The sequence below is a fragment of the Pagrus pagrus genome (assembly GCF_965226575.1).
Source record: "Pagrus pagrus genome assembly, chromosome: 3".
NCBI classification, from domain to species: domain Eukaryota; kingdom Metazoa; phylum Chordata; class Actinopteri; order Spariformes; family Sparidae; genus Pagrus; species Pagrus pagrus.
Window position 1 is genome coordinate 28,952,373 of NC_140187.1, and position 23,865 is coordinate 28,976,237.

At 40.4% G+C, this 23,865-nt stretch overlaps 1 long non-coding RNA gene across 1 annotated transcript; it reads left to right on the plus strand.

Moving 5' to 3' along the window:
• The first annotated feature begins 947 nt into the window (after positions 1–947).
• Positions 948–16,339, plus strand: LOC311254243. The gene is made up of 3 exons (XR_014622223.1): positions 948–1,069; positions 8,287–8,399; positions 16,219–16,339. It is a non-coding gene; the product is annotated as an uncharacterized lncRNA (long non-coding RNA).
• Positions 16,340–23,865: the final 7,526 nt, after the last annotated feature.

Here is a 23,865-nt window from a genome sequence, read left to right on the forward strand (position 1 = left end):
CTCTGAGACATATGCATCCATAATGCATGAAAAAAGTGGAAATTTAAAAATAGATTTCCTGTAAGATGTTATTTAAAAAGTGGCAAAATGAATATCCTCCTCTGTATAAAACACACATCAGGGATACGCTTGGTTAAATCTTCCTAAATGTGTAGAAGTTCAGAGGCACACGCTGCCTGACAGGTACACAGCCCCGGCTAACCACTGAGAAATAATGCAACATTTTTGGCAGATGCTTCCATGGAACCCAAAAGCATTTTGTCCTCCCAAGGCGGACCTGCCTCGGGAGTAAGTGTGCATGGGAAGATAGCGACTGCAGTTCCTTTAAGGGCCCTCTAGCTATATTTTTAAGAGGAGCTTTCTATTTTAAGCAAACCACCGCTGAACTAGGCTGCAATGCTAGTTAGTGTTGGATGGCAGAAAATACCCAGCTACAGCCGAACTGTGAGCGCTGTCACTGCACTTTCACTTTTTTTTCTCCCCACTTTGCTGCTAAAATGAAATATTATTTGGTCATTTCTTTAAGAAAGCAATGGAGAGCCAAAAGAAGTAGAAAAACCTTTCCATATTTTGAGCAATACAACACATATTTAGGGGAATTACCTGAAATCCAAGGAGAGCAAGGCAGTAATCTCTCCTGTAAGATATGTGAGACCTTGTAAAAATCTTTTGAAAGATTAGATTTGTTTTCGTCGGTGCACTTATTTAAAATTATTTCAACCTTTTTAGACCTTGATCTTTACTCAGCGTGGCCTCTGTAATGAGTTGTTGTTGATTGGCTTGAAGTTGTATAACAGGCCACCCTCTGGTCAACAATGTGACCATCATTCAAAATCAGTGGGTAAGGTGTATGCAGGTAACCATAGCAACAGTACATCAGCATTGTGCTACATGTGTTGCCGCCTGTGTTGAGAAAAATGATTTGTTGTTGCGTCTTAGTCCTCGGCCGTTTGGTGTTGGGTTCATACAAACAAGAACTGAGAGAGTCATCTGCAATTCATCCTCTGTGACATGGGGGAAAATCAAGTTTAGGCACCCCTCTCAAGTCACTTCTTGTAGCACCCTTCTTGTGAGTATTATGAAGAGCGAGAAAGTCCGAATCAGGGGGTGGCTGGGGTAGTTGGCTAGGTTAAAGTGTAACTCTCACCAAAATGCAACCTAGGCTTTTTGTGTGAATGTACCCCAGTCAAACCTTTGTGTAAAAGCATAATTACGACGAAAAAGCAGACTGATTTTCTTATCTGCTCATAATTGCTACGGGCACTACAGGGCTTTATCACTTGAAGGTAGATTTGAGGCCCTTGGAATAACTGATGCTGCTCTTTGGACGACTATCTTCATCATTTTTACTTCAGCGCTGCATGTCATTCACTTTTTAATGTGGACCTGCTACAAAACACAACACATCACATTGAACTGCTGTACACTTCCTGACGTTCAAAAGAAATCCTTGCTCACATGCTGGCGCACATATGTGTTGCCATGGTTACAAATGATCTTGCATATTTACATTGATCTCTGAACTGCTTTGGAGTTTGCTTCCCCGGCAGTTCACAATCAGCAGACGAATTGTTGGAGTGCTTTGCTTTCACACCACAAATCAATCACACCGAAATTCACTTGGTAGCGTGGCGAGAGGCACCTTTTCAGGTCGTCTCAGTCCACTCGTTCGCACTAGTGTTCATTAGTGTGCAATTGACAGCTTTCACAGCAGCACAAACTGGCAAAGGCAGCAGAGTTCCTTTAATCCACACCTTACAGCTCAGGTGTGAAAGGATCCTATAACTTTAAAGCTCTGCTTTACATCTTAGCCTCTGTTGTTTATCACCACTGAGTCTTTTGTTAGAGGAAGAAGAGAGAAACAAATTAAGAAACAAAGCAAATATTAGTAAGAATAAAAACAGTAACCATGACATACTTTAGAATAGTGCCTCCCAATCCTGTGATCTCTCGAGGGGTCACAAGATGAGGATGATTAACAAGGCAGGAAAAGCTATAAAAAGATGTCTGCTGCACAAATTGTTTTATTTTTCAGACTATTCTCTAATCATTTGTTTTAATGAAATTCTGGATCACCTTCAAAGCTACTCAGATGAAACAATCAGAGAACAACAACTTTCCAGTTGAACTGCTCCCAACTCAAAGACATGTCACCTGTGATAAGGGGTCATGGGCGGACAGGGACAGGGGGATAGCGGTAGGGGATTCGTGATTGGTGACAAGCAAGGACACATTAAAAATGTCAGTTTTTTAGCATAGAGTTTGGTGTGATCTCCTTTCATAAAGAAACAAGAAAGACAGAGATAGAAGAGTGTGCCATGGTGGTAAGCCAGACTCAGTTTTCACAGCCAGCTTGGGCAAACACCGCCAGCCAGTGCGCCCTCTGCCAGCCTTTTGTACTCTTTATAACTATCACCATTAATGGCACCAACTGGGAAGGCAGTGCTTTGGCCACCCATCCAAAATTCATCCCATTAAAGAGGACTGAATGCCTCTTTAAATTATAATCAGATCACTAATCTGTTGTATTAAGCTCCAGTTGGGTTTTTAAGATTCCTCCTTTCAGATCATTAACTTCTCCACCCATGTCGATGCGGTTTTTTGTTTTTTTATTTATTTTTTTGATGGCTCTGGTCACACTGGGATCAATCCTGTTCACATATGACACGTCATGATTATCCAAATTAGGAAACCATCTGGTGCTCAGTGCTGTATTGTTGATAGTTATTTTAAAAACCATTCAAGAACACAAATGAAAAAGAAATGGGGGGAAAAAATGCAATTTACATCCTACTTAGGTAAAAATATCATTAGCCGAATTATATGAAAAGATTGAACGTATTCTACCTAAAGTGTGGCCGGTGCATTATGTGTTTGACATTAAAGTGGTGCTCGGGGAGCCCAAACCCAATCAATCTCAGCAAGGCAGTTAGAGAGAAGCCAATTGCTTAAGTGTTCAGATATTCTGATTGGAGTCCCAGGTGACCAGCGCTGTCAGTAATGAGATATAATATGTGCAGCCCTGGGAGACTTCTATTCACATAATGCCTGGGGAGACAAGAACGCGATGGCATTTGAAATCTAATTGGAAACACTTTTGTAGTGAATAAAGGGGGACAGTCGGCATGTGTGTGACACAATGGAGCATAACAACACTATTTAAACAGTCCCAGCGTTCAGTGTTTTAAATATAAGTCACCACTGAAGCAAAATAAAGCCAGCTGTTTGAACAGGAGCTGGTATTAAAGCGCGGAGCATCCCCAGTTCGTAGATTTTACTTCGATCTCATGCATCACGATTCATTTGATTCATCATTTATACCGCGGGTTAATTAGGGTGAGGGAGTACGCTTCCTACCATTTTTGTATCATGGAGAATAAATTAGGGGAACGCAAACCAATCAGCTGAGACCTGTGACAGAGGCTCACATATGGACACTCTAACCTGTGGTTCACATGAAGTTATTATCTTTTTTTCTAATTTATATGCAAGTGCAGTTAATTTGATGGTCTTTGCTTTTAAAACATTCCCTGTGTGACTTATTTGTCTATATCTTCGCATTGAGGCCACTGCAGTAACTTGTATGCTCAGTACAATACATGTTTTTTCATTATTAGACTTAGTATTTGCTTATTTTCTAAGTTTAAAAAGCTCAATGAGTGCAGTTATACCCGTACTGTGATCGTTATAACATTTGGCAGCGAAACTGAAAACTCCCAGAAATATTCCAAAAAAAACAAAAAACTAATTCTGCGCTCGGCTGCTTTGTTCCCTATGATTCAACAATATAAACCTGGAAACTGTTGCAACGGCTTATCTGTTAGTTGTGCAGAAAGCATTAAGGTTAATACAGCTACTATAATGACACATTAGCAGACTTTAAATATTTAACGAAGGGACTGTTGAATTTGACTGCTGCCTTAATTGTGTACGGTCCCTCTCTTAATTTGGAGACGCGCGTATCGATCGCGGCGCTGTGTGATGGCCACAGCTATTTAATCAAGTCAAAGAAAATGAGCCTGCATTCTGCATTTGTCTGATTAGTGTGGGGCAAAGCCTGAAAGCTGGTGTTTCAAGCCCAATATGTGAGAGGTGGCACCACTACGTTAGTGAAGGAGACATGGTTGAGCTCTGAATGTAACCCCTGCTTGTGCGTGGTCAGCCCAGTCTCATGTCAAAGTGTGTAATAGACCCGCAAAATGTTCGCTTCGCCTAAGAAGTACTGAAAGAAGTTTTAAGGAAGTAGTTATTTGAAGCGAAACCATTATCTTTTCCTAAACCTAACCAAGTACTCTTGGTGACTTTATTTTGAAAGTATGAGTGGATATCGCATGTTTGTTATTTCTTACTTGACCACAAAATGAGGATGTGTTGTTTTCAGCGGTTTTCAACAGTGACACAGTGGATGGGCAGGTCTGTTGCCCCTTTTTGGCTTGATCCCAGCCTGGTGTAACACTATTGCTGCTGGTGTCGAGCTCCTGTTGTTACAAAAATTGCCTGGTTACCTGGTAAACACGTACACGGACAATAGGAGGAGAATTTCCCTAGCAAGATAGAGGCACAAAGCTATTCCGCAAGTATTTAAGTAATATTTGTCTTTGTAACTGTAATACTGCACCGCTCATTTCTACTTATACCTGTCGTCATCATATTTATACCCAAACAGAAATGCAACTGGATGCAGGTTCTAATGTAATGTGTACTGTATGTTGTATTTCAAGTTTTATTATGCCATTGTTTTTGCTTGCAAATGGATATAATACCAAGCTGTGTTATGTCTTATTCTCTAAAATAGGCTGTTCATGCACGCCATTTACCGCTAGTCAAACTAAGTCTGACCCCTCCAGAGGTATCGCTACAATGACAGAGAAACAACATTGTAAATTACATCAACATATCGGCTCGGGCCACATTTTGTTATCATACCTGCCAATTGTTATATTTGGCAAAGCTATTTCTTCGTGTGCTTGTTGGACTTATTTTCACCTTTTTCTGCTTGCAATATTCTAAAAGTGACTTTCTCATAAGATGCAGTGTGTTGAGCTCTCTATTTGGAATATCACTTCGATGGTTACATGGATTTTGAAGGCAAAGGTAAGTTTACAAGCAAGTTGACTGATGATTATGACTGATAAGTTCTGTTGTCATGGTTTGCGTTTTTGTTTCAGTCATTTCCTCGTGTTTTGGTATTAAGTCTGTGTTTTTCCATCTCTCTTTGTCAGGCAGTCAGTATTGTTCCTGGTGTCACTGTGTTTGCAATCCTGTGTGTCCCCCAAGTTCCATCCTGGTTTATACTTTGTTCAGTTTTGCGTTTTTCTTCAGTTTTTTGGGATTTGCCCCAGCTTGTTTTTGTTACGTCTTCCCTCCTGCCTTACTACCTTGGGTTTGGGTCCTTTTTGATGAACTGTGACATCATTAGCTCATTCTTTTCCTTTTAGAAGGCTCCATGACGACCATCTAAACAATGGCTGGAAAAAAGCTAAATGCATGTGAGATTATAATTACAGTATCACAATGATACAGTTCATTATTGAAGTCCACAGTTAACATAACACAGTGTCAAAGATTCCAAACACAAGTCAGTCCAGCGCCGACCAACATGTCTTTCATATTTATTTCATCACCACAGTAGGAAGCAATCCAAAACATCACTGAATGGCACCACACTGCAGATTGCATGTAACTGTGTAGAGAGCCTATTTTCTCAAAGGCCCACAGCACTTCACTCTGCATCTCCACCTGTCTATGAACACTCTGGCACATTGCACTGTGGGAGTTCACTTCCAATCAATTTATATTTATCTGTTTCTGTTGAGTGGAGAGCAGACATTTCTCAGATGTTACAGCTCCAGCAGCATTTCCACAGCCGGCCTCAACATTGCATTTCACCTCCGTCTACGGCTCTTTTTCATCCGCTCCTCAGCTGCATCGCTCGCTGCCTTTATATTCATAGCATGCATATACACACAACTGTCACATTGCTGATTTAAATGCATCTCAGTGGGCATAAGAGCTCGGGAACTACTTTAGGTCTCAGTCTGGCTATTCCAAAGAGTGACGGCCCGGTAAAATGTGCAGCTGCTCTGTGGGATGGATTGAGTGCATGTTCGGGCTCATGGCGCAGTGAGAGGCAGAGCTGCTTAGCATGGTGAGAGTGGAGGTGCTGACACACAAGTTGAGGCCATGACAGTGTTCAGGCTGCACATTAACAGCACCAAAGTCATTCTCCAGACGAAGCATTGGCCCGAAAGAACATAAATCTGTCCAAAGGCCTTGACATCCAATTAACTCAGAGACAAAGGACAAGCGCTGAGGTTTTGGACACCAAAACTGGAGATATTTTTATTTATTTATTTATTTTTTGTTTTGGCGAGGGTTTAAGGTCATCCTGGTACACAGCCACCCTGTCATTTTTACAACATGTCACGTCCAGTCCTTAAAACACCCACCCGGCAGAGCAAATTTATGTATAATATTCTGCTGTCATAACATGCATTAACTAAATCTAGCATTTAAATGACCTTGAAAAGAATTTTTTCCAATTTGCATTGCACAGACAATATAACAGTGCAGTTCTATTAAGTATGAAGATCATTAAACATGAATTTTCATATCCCTAATGCTCCAATTTATATTGTGGAGGCTTGTTTGCATGAGCACTTATGAGCTGATAATTGATAAAAACCCACGGCACGGGGAGGCAGAGAAGGATGCTCAACTCGCTTCATAGATGGATGGCCTAGTTGAACTTCATTTCAAGTGGACTGAGGTCAAAGCAGCATTTCACAACCTTGAGCTGGAAAATCAACCTTCATGTAGATTTTTTTTTTTCAGAGAAGTGCACTTTGCATGAGCACGATTTGATACACTAACAGATGTGTGACGAATGCAAATGTTTACTTAAGAGGAGGCTCACGGATCCTTGAGAGCGCTGTCTGGCAGGGATTCATATCTCAAAGGCATCTCTGGGTGGAAATATGGTACACAAGTCTCCACTGATCACAACATGTGACATCTACAAAATGAGATGCTTTATCTGAGCGCGCCGTGAAAGCCATTATTCCTAAGAAATCCGCACTTTTAGATCAGATTTTTTCCTGCTCAGTGCCACAGAACAGATAGCGCTGTCCTTGGTTATCACGTCATATTTTTTTCCTCTGTAGATCACAAATGGTTAAATGCCAGATCACATCATTTTGACAGCCTACTCAAGCATTTATAAACCTATTCATACCATCTGCTAGCAGCACAGAGCACTGCTGCCATTGTATTTACTACACTGCTCTGGCCCACAGCCCCCATAGTCGTGTTCAACCCCATGCTCCCATTCAGCCATTGTTATTTCCATGGCTTACAGAAGATGTCTTTGGACAGTCACTTGCTTCGACATCAATGGCTGGAAATGTCAATGAGGCCACTGTGCGAGAAGAGCTGCTGGTTTGGAAAGCATTCTTGGCCTTTCACTACGTGATATGATTTGACATCTCTGGTCAAATACTAGACCGAAATAAAATGTGGATCTTCTGCTTATACAACCAGTGCATGTTAGCCTAACTCCAAGGCTAAGTGTTAACAGTCATGCTACGCGGCTCTGTGAGACTGTACTTAGACACAGCACCTATGTGCGTCCCGGACGTTTAGTCAGCTCATATGAATGCAGAAGGTACAGTTAAGCATCTGTATGTGACGCAGCAGGCTTTAAAATAACTCCAATGTAAACCCATCCACGGCAATGTGAGACAATCAGAGCAACTGTCGACCCCGATGAAGAATACAGTGACAAAGTCTCAAGAAGGTTGGAGGTCAGTTTGTCTGATATCGCCATGTTGGTGTCCCCAGGACATCATAATTAATGTTGTTCCTGGAACATCATTGCAACTGACTAATCAGGTTGCTGTGATGTCTTAGCTTTGTGACTCATCTTGGTGTTGTTTCTGGAACATCATAATTAATGTCACTCCAGGGGTGACGAAGCACACTGTGGTGGCTAAATGGGTTAAGTTCAGCACTCTCACCTGGGAGACTGTAGTTGGTATCCCATTAGGAACATATTGTTATGCTGTTTACTTTATAATTTCCCTTTTTTCAGTTTTCCTGTAGCACTTTGGTTAGGTTAAGGTAACAACATTTCTTGGTCAGGTTTAAGGAACAACAATATTTAATTGGTTTAGTTTAGGTTTAATTATCAAACGTTATTGGGATGTTTTGGGTTTAAATACAACCTCTCAAAGTGTTAGAAAGGATAACCCCTCCTCATATGTGTACTTTTCTGATCTTTTTCCACAGCTGCAAAGCTAAAACATTACCAATGTAATTGGTAACTCGCTATGGAGCAGCATAAATCACGATGTTCCAGGAACAAGACCAACACAACGATATCAGATGGAGGAGCGTTGAAGGTCAGTACAGGACATTCACCCACTGGGGTTCACATTGTGTTAAGCCAGCTGTGAATGATCTTTTCCTAGAATAATATTTGTGCTGAAACCTAACCGACACCTCAACAATGTGTTAGAAATGCTTTGCATGTGCGCATACACAGATGCTAAAGGGTTCCTTGTGTGTCTGTATGAGACAACTAGGGACATGACATGGCCTGAGTGCTTTTAGTGAAATGCTATCGTGCTGACATTTAGCAGATATGATGAAAACTTTTTTCACCTTGTTGGCATTTGCTAATTTACACAACACACAACGTACAGCACAGGCTGGTGGATTTTCATTCATATTGAGTGTATTTGGTACAAAGTATAGGACAAAAAATGTTGGCAACTTAAGGGATCCCCACTGTTACAATAATTCTTTCTGACTGGGACATCAATGTCTGCACTGAATTTCATGTCATTCCATCTTGTAATGTTGACATCTCACTGGTTGAATGAAATCCTCTCTTCTATAGCCCCCAGCTGGCAAAATGTCAGAGGATTATCAAAGTCTATTGGCTACATGCTCCGGGCAACATGCACCTAAATTAAAGGCAATCCATCTAATAGCTGAACAGACATATCATTAAAAATACATGAATGTCAACCACTAAACTAAAAGTCAGCAAAATCTATAGGATGTATCATCTGGAAACACTGAATGGTAATCCATCCAATAGCTGTTGAGATGTTCCAGCCTGGAGCAAAGCGGTTGGAACATGGCTAAAACACGACACGTTAAAGTCAGTATTCATCAAATTGAAACATACGTCAGAAAGCAGATAACTATGGAACACAAACCTCTCTGTGCAGGGACACAGTGCAACTGTGGCCTGGAAAGGAAATACCAACAACTGCTGGTGTGTTTCCCAAAATAAGATAACAGCGGACATCTGAGTGACTCGCATGGAAATGTCAGCCAATGTGTGTCTAAAGAAAAAGCAGCATGCGACAATGCAGAATATGTATATTTAACATTGAGAGAAAGTTCAAACAGTGCTAAAGGTCATTGCAACGAGTCTGGAGGCCAACTGGATGACATCTGACAGCATGCTAATTATACCGCCACTGCAGCTGAGGCAGCAATGCCTCTGCAGTGCTCTTGTACAGTACTGCTTACAAAGCCATTATAGTCAGGAGGCTTCAGAAATGCACTGTTAAGCTCACTGTGATAACTGTTCTTTCAGTAAAATATCAACATTTATATATTATAGCAGTTTTGTGTAAAACTGTTTTACAGACAGTTAAGGGAAACATCGAGATCAATGTAATCATCAAGCAGAGTATTGAAAGCTCAGCCTGTGAATCTAAATAACTGTAAAATGTCCTCTGTGGCTCTGAAGGAAGGCCTTTAATTATGTCATCAGGGTTATCTTGGCTTATGCTTGAGACTACAAATTTTTAATGGTAAGTCTTTGACAAATGTTAAAGATTGGTTGCTTGGCTGTTTTCCAGACAGGAACAGTCTATCAGAATGTGCTATTCAGTTGTATTTCTGTTGAATTGTGGAGCTGGAGGAGCTTAAAGTTCAGCATATCTCAATCAGTGCTGCATCAATTCTCACCATTCAGTTTTAGCCACAATGTGGCGATGTCAGTTGGTTCACAGTTCATTTATTTGTCATTCTACAAAACAGGGATGTACAATGGAATACAAGTTGTACTGTAGTCCTTTTATGCTACACAAGATAAACTATTTTTGATAGGTGTTGACTTAAGAGGAAGGAAGCTGCTCTGTAGACTGGTGGTATGGCAGTGGATACTTCTGTATCTTTTGCCAGGCGGCAGCAGGGTGAACAGACTGTGGCTGTGTTGTCTTTTAGCATCCTTTGATCCAGGCTGAAGTATCCATACAAATACTAAAAGGATTCCCATAAAAAATTGCACAGACATTAATTGTCAGCAAGAATTAATTCTTAGTAGATCTCCTTCCAGCATCACTTCCTATGAGGTTGAAGTTTTTGCTTTTGAGCGACATATACAGATTGTATTGCCATAGACTTTGGGACCAACATTTAAGATCCCCAAAAGATGAGTCTTAATGACTTTGGTGATCACCTGACTTTTTTTTATTTGTGGAATTATGAGCACAAAATTGTAAGCTGAACCGGTGACTTATCCAGAGTGTACCCTGCCGTCGCCCAATGCCAGCTGGGATCGACTCCAGCCCCCGTGTGACCCTGAAAAGGATAAGTGGTTTCAGATGATGGATGGATGGATGAGACTTGTAAATTGTCTGGAAAAATATCTCAATATTTATTTGTTGTTTTGGGAAAAAAAAGGTACAGACACTCATGGTTCCCAGACATAAATCCTAATCTCTTTGGTGAGCCCCTGACTTTTCAATCTACCACCACCAGCAAGTTGAAATGTTAGTTTTTCTGTGAAATGACTCAGCAACCATTAGATGGATTTCAATGAAATTTGTTACAAAAACTCAAATCCCCACAGGATGAATTTTACAAAGTGTTGCTATCTCCTGACTCATATATTGCCATCATGAGTTACATTTTTACTTTTTCCTAGATAGTTTTTTGATATGTGCAAAACAAATGAACATTGTCATTGTCATTACCGCAGAGGACAATCAGCAGCTATAAATCAAGCACAACAGCTGTTTGTATAAATCCAATATTTGTGCCTCCAAATAGGAATGCCTTAATATATAGCATGAGCCAAAACACAGTTGTTACGCTTCTGAATTTTTTACCTGCACAGACAGTCCTACAAGGACAAATCCGATTTGACTGTTTAGTGAGTATAAAAGGAAAGAATCTTACAAAATATCCAATCCCTACCCTTGTTCATGTTAAATCTGTCTCCTGTGAGCACAGTAACTACATGAAACTGCAATCCCAAAATTTTGGAGTACCCTGTTGAAAAACCCTTCAGAACTGCCTACTCTTATCTATGGTTTAGTTTGGATTGTAGCACCAGTTACAGTAGAAACGCCCGCTTTTCTTTGCTTATAATGAACCAAAATGACTTCCTTTAAAAACCACCATCAGTGTGTGTTTCTTAATCCACATCGATCCACGTTTACCAGGCACCTCACACCTGTTAATTGTCTAACAAGTGCAACCGACAGTGTTAACAAATCTGGACCTTTTGACCACGGTAGCGTTACCGCGCCAAGTTGTCTCGAACAGCTTTAATTGAGGAACAAGTTATTTATACCACAACATAACTTTGGGTAGAGGGTAAACTGTTGTTTTGAATAATGGAGTGCTCAGCTGAGGAGATCAAGACAGGATCAGTGTGGCAGTCAGCCATTCCTCCCACAGGAACACACTGAAAAACACAAAGTGTCTGTTAATTTTCTCGCTGGCTGACGCCTCAGGGGTAGAACAACATTTGCGCAGCCTACCCTGGAAGTGTGACCTTGGGCCCTGGCCTAGTACTTAGACAGGGAATGCTAAACAGGTTTTGCATACCAAGAGAGGTGTCTCCTTGTTTTCAGTCCAGCAGGGAGCCACATAATAGCAGACTGGAGCGGGTCGGACGATCCCTCCCTCCAACTTCCCCTCTGTTTACTTTGTCCTGAACACCTGCTGTCTCTCAGCCTGTAAATTAGAGGGTGCAACACAGGAGCAGTGTACAGTATATGTGGGAGTGCAGCTAGCAAGGATTAATTGCCAGCACGGTGATAAGAGCCCTCCTTCTCTCTGTTTCGCTCAACCCTCTCTCATCAGAGACTTCAGAACTCCTACTTCCAAAGCCCTCCAAGCGCCACACCACCTCTGCCAAAACAGATCCCTGTGAGAGAACGAGAATACATCTGTGGTGACAGAACCAAACCTCCCAGTTGGATATACAGTATATTTATCTATCAGTTGGACATCCACTGGCAAATTTATAAGAAGAAGGTGATGAACTCAAATAGCTGTGGGGAAAAAGCTGGAAAAATAAGGAGAAGGGGTTGGAAATGTGTTTTTCTCACTCATGTGGACCTCTGTGACTGTTGGAGGAATGACAACCTTGAATGTGTTTTGCACCTGTCACCAAGCAACTGTATCAGAGAGCGGGAGGGGGTTCCACAGGTTGCATTGTGTGTTATACATCAATCATCCATCCATACCGTCTGATCCTGCCCAGGGTTGCTTGGGTCTGGCGGCCTAGAGCTCCTCACAGGGCTAACACAGCACAGTACGTGATGCTGTCAAAAGACAGACGAACACATTCACACTCACATTCTCATGTATTGGCTATTTAGAGATTAGACAGTGTTGCACAGCTCAGTTTAATTTGGCAATTGTTAGAAAAACCTTCACTGTCCTAGAAATGTAAATATAACCTAACTAACTCACAGACCAAATTGGATCATCACCAATCTTTCTTTCATACTTAAGTCAAACGTAATGGCAAAGAATAAATCACATACTTACCCACATGCTGTTGAGATGACATTTTGTGCACATTAAGTGTGAATTTGTTACATTTTGTGACATTGTTGGCAGCTGTAGAGACGCAAACTAAGACTAATTATTGCATCTGTATAATGGGACACATTGCATTGTGGGATTGTTAGCAGAAACTAGTGTACATGCCATCGGCACAACTTTTTTAGTTTGGGAACTTTGGGCACTATAAAGGAATTAGGGAGTGATTTCAGACAAAGCCTATTAGCTCTTACAATGTCAGATGAGTTCTACTTTAAAGGAGCATTCCAAATTGTATGTTGCGTCTGTTAAATGTTTTAGCTCTCTCTGTATTGCTTATATAAATGTGACACATCGTGACTTATGGACATATCCTCCACTGCGCAGAGGATTGTGGGTCAGAATAGCCAGAAAGGCATGCTAGCTGGCATACTGCAAAATGTCACCTTGTATTTTTGGCTTACTGCATTTCACATACTTCACATCTTTTTCTGGTGTCCTAAATAGAATGGAAGTGTGGGTATTGGAGCAGGGCACATGTTTTCAATGAATCAGGAACAGGGCAGGCATTGTTAAAGTAAAACAAACCTCAGAGAAGTCAAAATCAGTTTCATGTATGATTATTTTCAGCTCTGAATTTCAATCAGTAACATTTTATTTTCACATGTGCATGTGTCTAATGTTCTGGAACACCCACATGCTAAATCATTTATTTCATTTTTGAATGAAACTTCAGTGGATGTCACTTGCATTTTGTAAGCAGGTTGTATTCATGTAAGTATGTTCAGTTTTTGAATTACATTGTGGTCCGTCAAACAGGACACAGGTTTTATTTTCTATCTATGTAATTTCAATCACCTGGGGTCCCTGGTACACAATTGTTCCTGATTAGACGGCTCCAATTAAAACCACTAAGGCTCATAATACAGAGGATCAGAGTTGAATCTTATATGGTCTGCTTGTAATTATAAAGGGTGGGCTTACATAGATGTTTTTCACAGTCATTCGTTTAAATCGTCATCTACAAGGATTTCATATTTTCAGAGTTAGTAATTATTTGTTATTAAGGGACATGTGCAATGTTTGTGTATTTTGGGACAGCGAATGAGCCATTGTTAATGTTATCAGATCCACCTAAGCTTTCCCGCTATTTCAAGTCAAAGGGACATACATGTACGGGGCTGTAATCACAATAGGTTTGCGATGTGAAGAGACTTGTCCAGTGAATAAAGTAAATGCCTCTCACATACCCTGCACCCTGATTCCCTGGGTAGCTCATAGAAATAGAACAAAAATACCAAATATGTAGTGAAATTTAACTATGTGTATATGTGTATGGTACAATATATCATTTAATTCACTTTTTCCGTGCTACTTTTTATACTTTAATTCTTATTTTATCATTTCAACCATAACATATGTTGTGATCCATAGACCTTTCTGTTGATTTTTTTTTATTGACATTACTTTTTAAGAAGGTTTAGTATGTAGGGTTTTCTTAAAAAAAAACAAATGTTATTTCTCTCAGTCAATACTAAGTTATGACCCCCCAGAATTGTCTGGGGGTGTCTGTATCTGCAGAGACCCTGCCCTCTGAATGGTAGAGCCAGCATCTTGTTATCGGAAGGTCTCTGGTTCAATTCTCCTGGTCTGCATGTAGGAGTGTCCTTGGGCAAGATAGAAACCCCAAACTGATCCTGATGTGCTGGTTGGCACTTTGCATTGCAGCCACCGCCATCAGTGTATAAATGTATGTATGAATTACTGTAAGTTGCTTTGGACTGTTAAATATAAATTTAGTGTTTGTGACATTACTGGGAATCAGCCTTTGATCAGCCAATAACAGTGCACAAGGTGTGATGTCAGTAACGCCCTCAGTCTGTTCTTGATGTATAAAGTGCTGCACGACTGTGTTTCAGTTTGACCGAGGGTGGGGCTGAACTACACACAAGCATAATGGCTACAACTACAGCAATATCGGAATGCTGCTTGGTGTTTTTAGTTCGGCATTCAACACAATCTCCCCCATGAAATTAACTGTAAAACTTCACACTCTGGGCTTGAGTACCACACTTCCTCACAAACAGGTACCAGAGAGCTTTTATTGGCAGTCACACCTCCTCCACTCTCATGTTAAACAGTGGACCCCTTCAGGACTGTGTACTCAGCCCCCTCCCGTTAATGCTTTACACACATGACTGCAATCCCAGACACGGAGAGAATTCTGTTGTGAAATATGAGGACGACACCACCACCATCGATTGGATTTCAAACAACAATGAGAAATCAACAGTCTTGCAGAGTGGTGTACAGAGAACAAGCTACAGCTCAGTGTCACCAAAACCAAGGAGCTGATTGTTGATTTTAGAAAAAAAAGAGGCAAACACATAAACCCAGCTGAGGTGGAGCAGGTGAACCATTTCTGGTTGCTGGGAAATTCAAATCACATAGATTCTGTCATGGACATCACCCATTGCCACCCAGTAAAAAAGGAGCATAACTGCTTTATTTCTCAAGGAAACTTCAGAAGATTAAATTCTGGTGCCAAGGTCTTGTCCACCTTTTTAGAATAGCAATACAAAGCGTTTTGACTGCAGCAACTGCATGGTACGTGCACTGCCGAGGACAGGAGAGCTAAAGCAGGCGATTAAAACTGCCCAGAAAATAACTTGTATCCATCAACTAAGCATCAGTGATATTGGTGAGGTGTCTGTGCCAAGCCAAAAAGGATACTCAAAGGCAACACCTACCCCAGCCACAGTCTGTTCACCCTGCTGCCGCCTGGCAAAAGATACAGAAGTATCCAATGCCATGCCACCAAACTACAGGGCAGCTTCTTTCCCCAGGCTTTGAGGTAGCTTCAGTACTTCATGATGAAAACTTTATTCTTGGTACTATTTATCCATTAGTCTGTATGGTTTTTGTTTGTGTGTGTGTACCTATAACTTGACCATGAAACAGTCGGAAAATAGCATTTCTTTATACTCAGATTCACTGCTTTGTTCTAACTAACGTCACTCCCTCTCTTCATTCATTTCCTCTGTGTCTTGCTTGTTGAGTTTGGTAAAGAAGGGCTAACTTTGAATGGTATGTTTTACAAACAACAACTGACAAATTTTGCATAGAATGCTTTTAAAGAAATAGCTCCATTGAATATTGTTCTGATTTGCTGTACATCTTAGCATTTACATATGCATCCTTCCTCATCATCATCGTACTTCATTAGAACTATGCAATTACGTGCATGACAGTTTTAATCATATTAGGTAATTTTTTTTTTCATTTTCAATAATGCATACCTGATGTGAACAATCATTGTCTTTAACTTTCTACTAACAATAGAGAGGACCCAATCATCGGCCCTGACCACCTTTCTACACAAACAAACCCACTGTTTTGTTTCCTTTTTCCTAACAGGAAGTGTGTTTCCTCGATCTAGAACTTGAACATGGTGTTTTTGCCTCACCAAATTGAGGAATACTTCCAGATACCAGGCCTGGACTGGGACAAAAATTCAGACAAAAAACCCTGGACTCTTTGGTCCAGACCGGCCCACGACAACCCGCACACAGATACTGTGCCAACTCAGTTCATGTGAAAGCATGTTTTTGAATGACAATAAATGAACCTTGAACTCGCCCCGTTGATGTACATATAAACACACAAGCCCTTAATAACAGTACTGAACAATATCCCTTATATTCTGGAGCCTTGAATAAAATGAATGATGATTACACAGTATGTTGCTCTTCAGAATGATACTGGAGAAAGGATTTAAGATTCACTCAGATTCACTCATATAACAATGCAAAACAAAGTGCAACTATATCCAAGAGTAGTGGCAGGCACACACCTGCTTAAGTCTTCCTCCACCTGCTCCTCCTGCACCACCACCATGGCAGCGGGAGCCTCACTGTCCAACTGACCCACTGCTGAAGCAGCAGCGCCACGCTGGCCCCCGCAGCAAACATTTCGGAATTTTTTTTGCTCTTAGCAGCGTTTTTTTCTTGTCTCTTTGTTTGTCAGCTCCGCCTTTCCGTTTTTTACCCACATTCTCCATTTGGTAATTCTCGTTTTTTCATGTGCTGGTGTTTTTTGTTTCTCCCACTCTCTCTCTCATCATGACTGCTTGTCATTAAAGGTGATTGGACGAGGGGGGGTCTAGAACAATCGTGGGTGGGACTCCTGGCCTCTGTAGCCTATGATAGGGCCATTGGGCCAGGTATTCTTTAGACAGACAAGCCAATGGGCCTCTGCTGTGTCTGCAGGCTGCAGCGGAGCTCTGTGGGCCGGTGCATGTCTCTGCCCCTGGGCCGGGAGAGTTACCATGGCAAGGCGCAGCAAAAAATAAATAAACAGATAAAAAATAAAAAACGGGCAGCCATCAGCCCGTTATTGATCGGCCCACCGGGAAAAGTCCAGGTACTCCCAATGGCCAATCCGCCCCTGCCGGATACTCTACCAGTGCTGATAAAATGATTCATGCATTTACTTTCTTCTGGCTGAACCTTGAAACTCTTTGCTTTTTCAGTACTGTAGGTGTAGCTCAGCCTCTAATTTGTGCAGAATTCTGCAGCAAGGATACTGACTGAGACATTTTTTTCCCTACATCACTTCAGCTTTTTTGCTGTACTTGCCAATTTATTTCTTTCTGCTATAAAATTACACACCAGACTTTACATGGCACAGTAATGGATTATTTAAGTGAAAAACTTTTACACCTGCACGTCCCCAAAGACCTCTCAGAGCCAGAAGTTTAAATCTTTGAGCTCTTACAAAGTCCAGGTTAAAGTCACAGAGTGATGAAGTTATTTTTCTGTGCTGGCTTTGTAGCAGTACATTTAATATTCAGTCTGCTGGCACGGTTTCTGTTTTTAAACCCTGCTTCAAAACATATTTTTATAGATTCGCCTTTCTGACTAATGGGTGTTTTGTTGTTGCATAAAAGTGTTTTGTCAAGTTATCACATCCATCTGTTGGTTCTGCTTTTATATCTTTTTTAAAGGTATTTTTCTGATAGATTTCTTTGTTTGTGTCTGAAGTTGGTTCGTCTGTTGTGCTACGGATGCTCTATATTTTGTAATTGCTCTTTATTTCCATTCCTCTGAAGAGCATTTTGCGCTTGAAAAGTAAACAGTTATTATTATTAGTGTTATTATTATCAAATGGGACTCAAGTTGTCAAAATTCTGCAGCCTCAACAATGCAACAATGAGAAGCAATTTTTATGCTGATTCACCTTCTACGGTAGTTTGGAATTGTTGGTTGAGCAAAATTCGATTTCAATTATCCAACACAGCTTGCTTATTGGGGATTATAAGGAGCCTTTTGAGCAGTGTGGATTCTTTTCCTCAGACACTCGACGCAGGAAAGATGGAGCTGCGTCAGTCTTTGTATTTAATTAAGGGATCGCTTAGCATAGGCAGCATTACAACTTCTCCCAGAATTGATTTGACAGCCCTAAGCCTGCCTCTTTTTGTAGCTTGCACATCCCATCTGTTTGTCACCTCTTAATATGAACAGAGTCACTCAAGCTGAAAATGTGTGGCAAGACTAATATTTATGGAATACCAGTTCTCCTAATGCATGCCAGAGTTAGCAGCATTATGCCTGAACACTGGGCTTATGGTGCGCTCTGCATGACAAATACAGTGGTGCCGGTGAAACATGTGATTAGGAAAAAAGGCAGTCCCTGGAGCATTACACGGTCCTAATAGAGAAGCAGTGTTTGGGGAATAAAGGCTTGACCGTGTTTGACAGTAATCAGTTAAAGTAGCGATGATGATGTAATGAAACTCATTGCTTTAACATTGACAGTCAATTCCGTTGACTAACATCATTAAATACGTCACGGCCACCTAATAGCTGCGCTATGTTCATCATTTTAACCCGTTCATCTCTTTACATAGGTACAAGTGAAAAGCTTTTCACTCCAATAATTATTTAGCATAACATTAAGGAAACTTAAGGCATACAACTGTCTATAAGCAGTACCTATTGTCACACTGCATGCTGTATAATGGTCTCTTTTAGGTGGAGAAAAGGGATTTTCCCGGGTGCACATTACTCAGTTCACTGCAGCTGAAAATAGTAGTTAATCATCTGAAGATTGATTTAGCATTTTTTTTTTTCCTCCAGACTTTAAAAACCTCGCTGAGCATTTTAATGTGACTGTCGCCAGCGCCTGGAAAAAGTGTCATTACTGCACCGGGGCAAAGTGAGCGAGTCAACAGGCCGAGGGGATATCAAGACCCGACAGAGGCAAACTTCAACCCAAGAAGCTTATCTCACATTAAATTATTTACAGGCCAAAAGAAATCAATTTTCAAAGGTAATGGCAAATATCATCTCCTGTCCTCTGAAGTACAGTTTCATCTTATGTTTTTCAGCCCGCTGTCAGAACCTTTTCAAAATCACATAAATATAAATCAGCACAGATTTTGGTAACTGAGCATTTTGTGTGTGCTCAGATCAGGGACAATGATGATATTGTTCTGATTCCCTCCTCCAAAGCACAATCCCATTTGATGTGCTCAGCGCACTGTCAGAACATTTTTAAAACCACATAAATATAAATCAGCTCTAACTAACAGATTCTGGAGCTGCTGCTGGTGCTCTGATCGTTTTTCTCATTTATGCTTGCTTTATTTTTTTTCCTCATGTTTGTGTTTACCGAGGCAGACTGCAAATCGCCTCAAATTTCACCCCGTATTAACATGCGATGTGTGTGGATACATGATCTGGATATAACATCTAATTATGGGGCCTGTGCATGTATACCTGATATCAATAATAATTATAATTATCACGATTGTGCCTGCTCTCTGATCAAATCTGAATATGCAAATTAGGTGGGCAGAGCTGGCAGACTCGACAGTCATCTCAGGTCTATGGAAGCGGTTCAGGTCCAGGCACTATTAAGACCATGGGCATATTAAAGCAAGCTGATACGGTGTTTCAAGATGGTGTCCCAGGCTTTTTTAACTCATAGCTAGTAGACCTTTTTGTGTGTCTATAGTGTTTCTGTTTACTTGCCCTCATAAGAATACCATTGATGAGTCAAGTGGATTTAGATAAACCTTCAGAGAGGAAGGGAGTGAGTGAACAATGATGGTGACTCACAAACGCATACTGCCCAGCATGCACTGCGTGGTTGGAAAAAACAGCATCATTGTGTTGCTTCTGTGTGAAGTTTAAGTGTTATGTTGTGTTACACCTGGGTCCAGACCTCCAGATATACAGGAAAGTATTTTAGCTTTTTTTCTTATTCAGGCTACATAAAGTTGATGATCTCAGAAATTCAAGACCTGGATTACTTTCTTTCATAACAGTGTTGATGCTTTGTGTGTATATTTTTTATGGTAAATAACAAAATATAAACTTTAACACAAAAACAGTAACACTTCAGGGCATGAACTAACCTGGCGAGCCCTGACAATGTCTCTTCAATATAAGACTGCAGTTCAGCATGTCCACAAAGTGTTGAGGGCAGCGAGTAAGAGCTGGTTTAAGGAGCAGCCAAGTCAGGTCAGGTCCAGTTGAGTATACAGGTTTGTAGCACTCAGTGGACTCAGCAGCCAGCACATGCAGCTACAATAAACCCCAGAGGGGAATACGTGATTCACACAGTCCCTAACTGTGCTGCCTTAAGCAAGCTAATCTTTGCCATACTTCCATTTTGATCACTGGCAGTTAGTCTGGTACCCAAATGCTCAGAAGGCAGCAGTTGGAAACCCCGATAAGAAACGGATTCGCAGAAGTATTCATCCGTTTATTTTTAGCTAGTACTAAAATCAATTTATTTTCTTTTTTATTACCAGCCACGACAGCTTCAGCTGGCAATGTTTTCACTTTGTGAGTCTGTGTGTGTGTGTGTGTGTGTGTGTGTGTCATCATGGCAAAATGTGGTCCTGGAGACACGTATTGTAGTGGGAACTACTGTACTAAACGTCTGTCTGTCAATATGATGGCGACAGTGCAGTCAGGGAACTTTACAGGTGTGCAGTTGAGATCAAAATGAAGGCTGTTAATAGATGGCCATGGTCCTACCCACAAGTACTGAGTACTCATGTAATAGTATAGTAATGACTACTGAGTACTAATGTAGTAATGTAATAATGACTATTGAGTACTAATGTAATAATGGGTACTGAGCACTCAGGTGATAATGTAGTAATGACTATTGAGTACGCATGTGATAATGTAGTAATAACTACTGAGTTCTAATGTAATAATGCAGTAATGACTCCTGGGTACTCATGTAATAGTATAGTAATGACTACTGAGTACTAATGTAGTAATGTAATAATGACTATTGAGTACTAATGTAATAATGGATACTGAGCACTCAGGTGATAATGTAGTAATAACTACTGAGTACTAATGTAATAATGCAGTAATGACTCCTGGGTACTCATGTAATAGTATAGTAATGACTACTGATAACCAATATAGTTCCGTAGTAACAACTACTGAGTACTGTTGTAATAATGTAGTATTGACTACTGAGTAGTCATGGGTCAGAACTTGAACTCGTAATGGACGTTGCAGCTGATATGACCCCATTTCAAGATGGTCTGCAGCTGATAATACATTCATTGTGTGTGACAATGTAACCGCAGCACTCAGACTATTACTGGTTCATTGTTGATTAGTATTTGTGAGGTCTGCAGGTCTGTCCAGTCAAAATCTTATACTCTGCCACCTTGTTCATTCAGGTCCCATTTGTATGACATATACTGTAGAGGCATAATTACAGGTGCAGAGGGGAAGTGAAGGAGGACGTGAGTCATTTTGAGGTGTGGTTAAGAGAAAGGTACTCATTGTTTAACAGCTCTTCCTCTTGTAATAATTGAGTATTGGAAGAAGTCTCTCTGGTCAGCGATTGATGCCACTACACCAAAATCACCTCACAGTGCAGCACTGTTCATAGCTACAATCTGCAAGGCGAGGGTCGAGTGACAGATGGAGAGAGCACCCTTTGCTAACTATGCTAACAATTTTAATAGAGAAAAAGGTAATGAGTGCAAGTGTCGTCAGGACTCATTCTAATTTTAAATCACATGAATATAAATCATGATCACATGTTAATAACAATTGTAGATAGGTTCATACAATGAGATGAAGTTTTTTTTTTTACATATTTGTCTAACTTTAATTAACAATGTGTAGACTGGTTCTTCTTATGAGTGATATCCAATCATCTCACTTGTCAGGCTCACACAGCCAAGTGCTGCAGTCTAAGACACTGTGTCTTGTCTGAGTAAATGTTATCACTTCAGGGACAAGCAGCAGATTTCTCACTTTTGTCTCTGAATTATAAATGGAGGAATGTGCTATTGATTTTATCTACATGTGAGGGATCCAAGTGTTAATTAATTAAAAAGCCCTGTCTCTTTACTCCGCTCTTCAATTACAAGTGAATTAAACAATGCCCAATGTGAATTATGTCTAATCAGAGGGATAGATTTCACCAATTATAGTGCCCTCCAGTCTGGAGGTGAGGGTAAAAAATATGTAGCAGGCTGGCTCATGAATTCAAGTATTGATTCGAGCGGAGGCAGGGTGATTCGATAAATATACCACGGCTCTGTCTGTGCATTGCAATGTCAATTCCTATACACAGAGAGAGACAATGATTGGAGAGCATTAGGCTGACTGCTGAAGGGGCCAGGAGCTCAGAATATTGTTATCATGTCAAAGAAGCTGTTTTTTAATGAGACTTTCAACGGCATCATTACATTGTATTCAATTATAGAGCACATTGTGGAGTTGCTGTATATTGCGGCGAAGGCGAGTATGTTATATGAGATATTTTTTCTTCTATATTTAATTTTAGAACATGAGAATCCTTCAGAAGTCAGATACCAACCTCAGTAACCATGAATGTAATTTATTATTTAAAATTCATGTTTAACGATGACATGCTGAAGCCTGTAGCAAGTGTGATTAGCAGTTTTTGCACAGAATATGTGGGTTGAAATGCAGTTTCACATTAAGTATTCTGTTTAAATAACACTCACACTTCAGTGTTTCCAGCACTTATCAGTGTTATTAGGTGCTCTGAAAGTCGAATTGCAATGCGGGCATCAAATGAATATGCTTATTGATAAACATGAACTCGATGAGGGTAATCAAAATGAAATGTGGAGCACAAATAAAGCAGGAGCAAACCTGCAACCACAGTTTCATCTTTTTTTTCTATTAAAGGAGAGGGGTGTGTCAAAAAATGCATATGCACAAAAAACATATATAACCATATATCAGACCATGTGACCAGAAAGCCATATATATGACCACAAGCCATTCTTTATGTTTTCTCATTAACTCAAAGCAACATTGTGTAGAAAATTGGCATTTTGTGAGACTCGGCATCACCACAGCTGCAACAGTTGCAGCACCACTGTCATAAAATTCAATTCTGTAACAATTTGTCGGACGTACCACAAACAAAACTCACTGGGTCATAACAGTGTTATGTGTTGAAAACTTGTGTGTAAAAATGTATGTAATGCTGTGATCCTACCCTCTCATTGAAGTTACATGCAGACACAAGTGATAGAGATAGAGACACCATTCAACCCTTTTACAAGACACTGTACCATTGACATGATTCTAAAACTGCTTTTTTAGGGTAAATACGTTTTAATTATTTTTAAAATTAATTTCAGGTTTTCATTTTCAAATCACTTCAGAACTTTTAAGACAAGTTCTTCTAACTCAATGTGTTTTGACTTAAACTGATGAGTTAAACTGTAAATGTATGCTGTACAGAGTTCTGTCAACTCGTTTGAATAAGTTTCTAAAGAAACAGGATCTGCACATTGGCAGAATTCCCAGCATGCATTATTTTACAGCTGAAAGTCTCCTGAGAACTGAACTGCCATTTTCATAGTTTGGAGAAAACACATATAATAGAAACTCCTTCATACATTTTAAGATACTGTAAGTCATGGGTGTCTGTTTTCACAATAATAAAAATGAATGTTAACCAGGATAAAGGCTATTGAAACCAGTCTTTACCCCCTCACACACTTACACTGAGGGCAGTTTTACAAATTGTCTC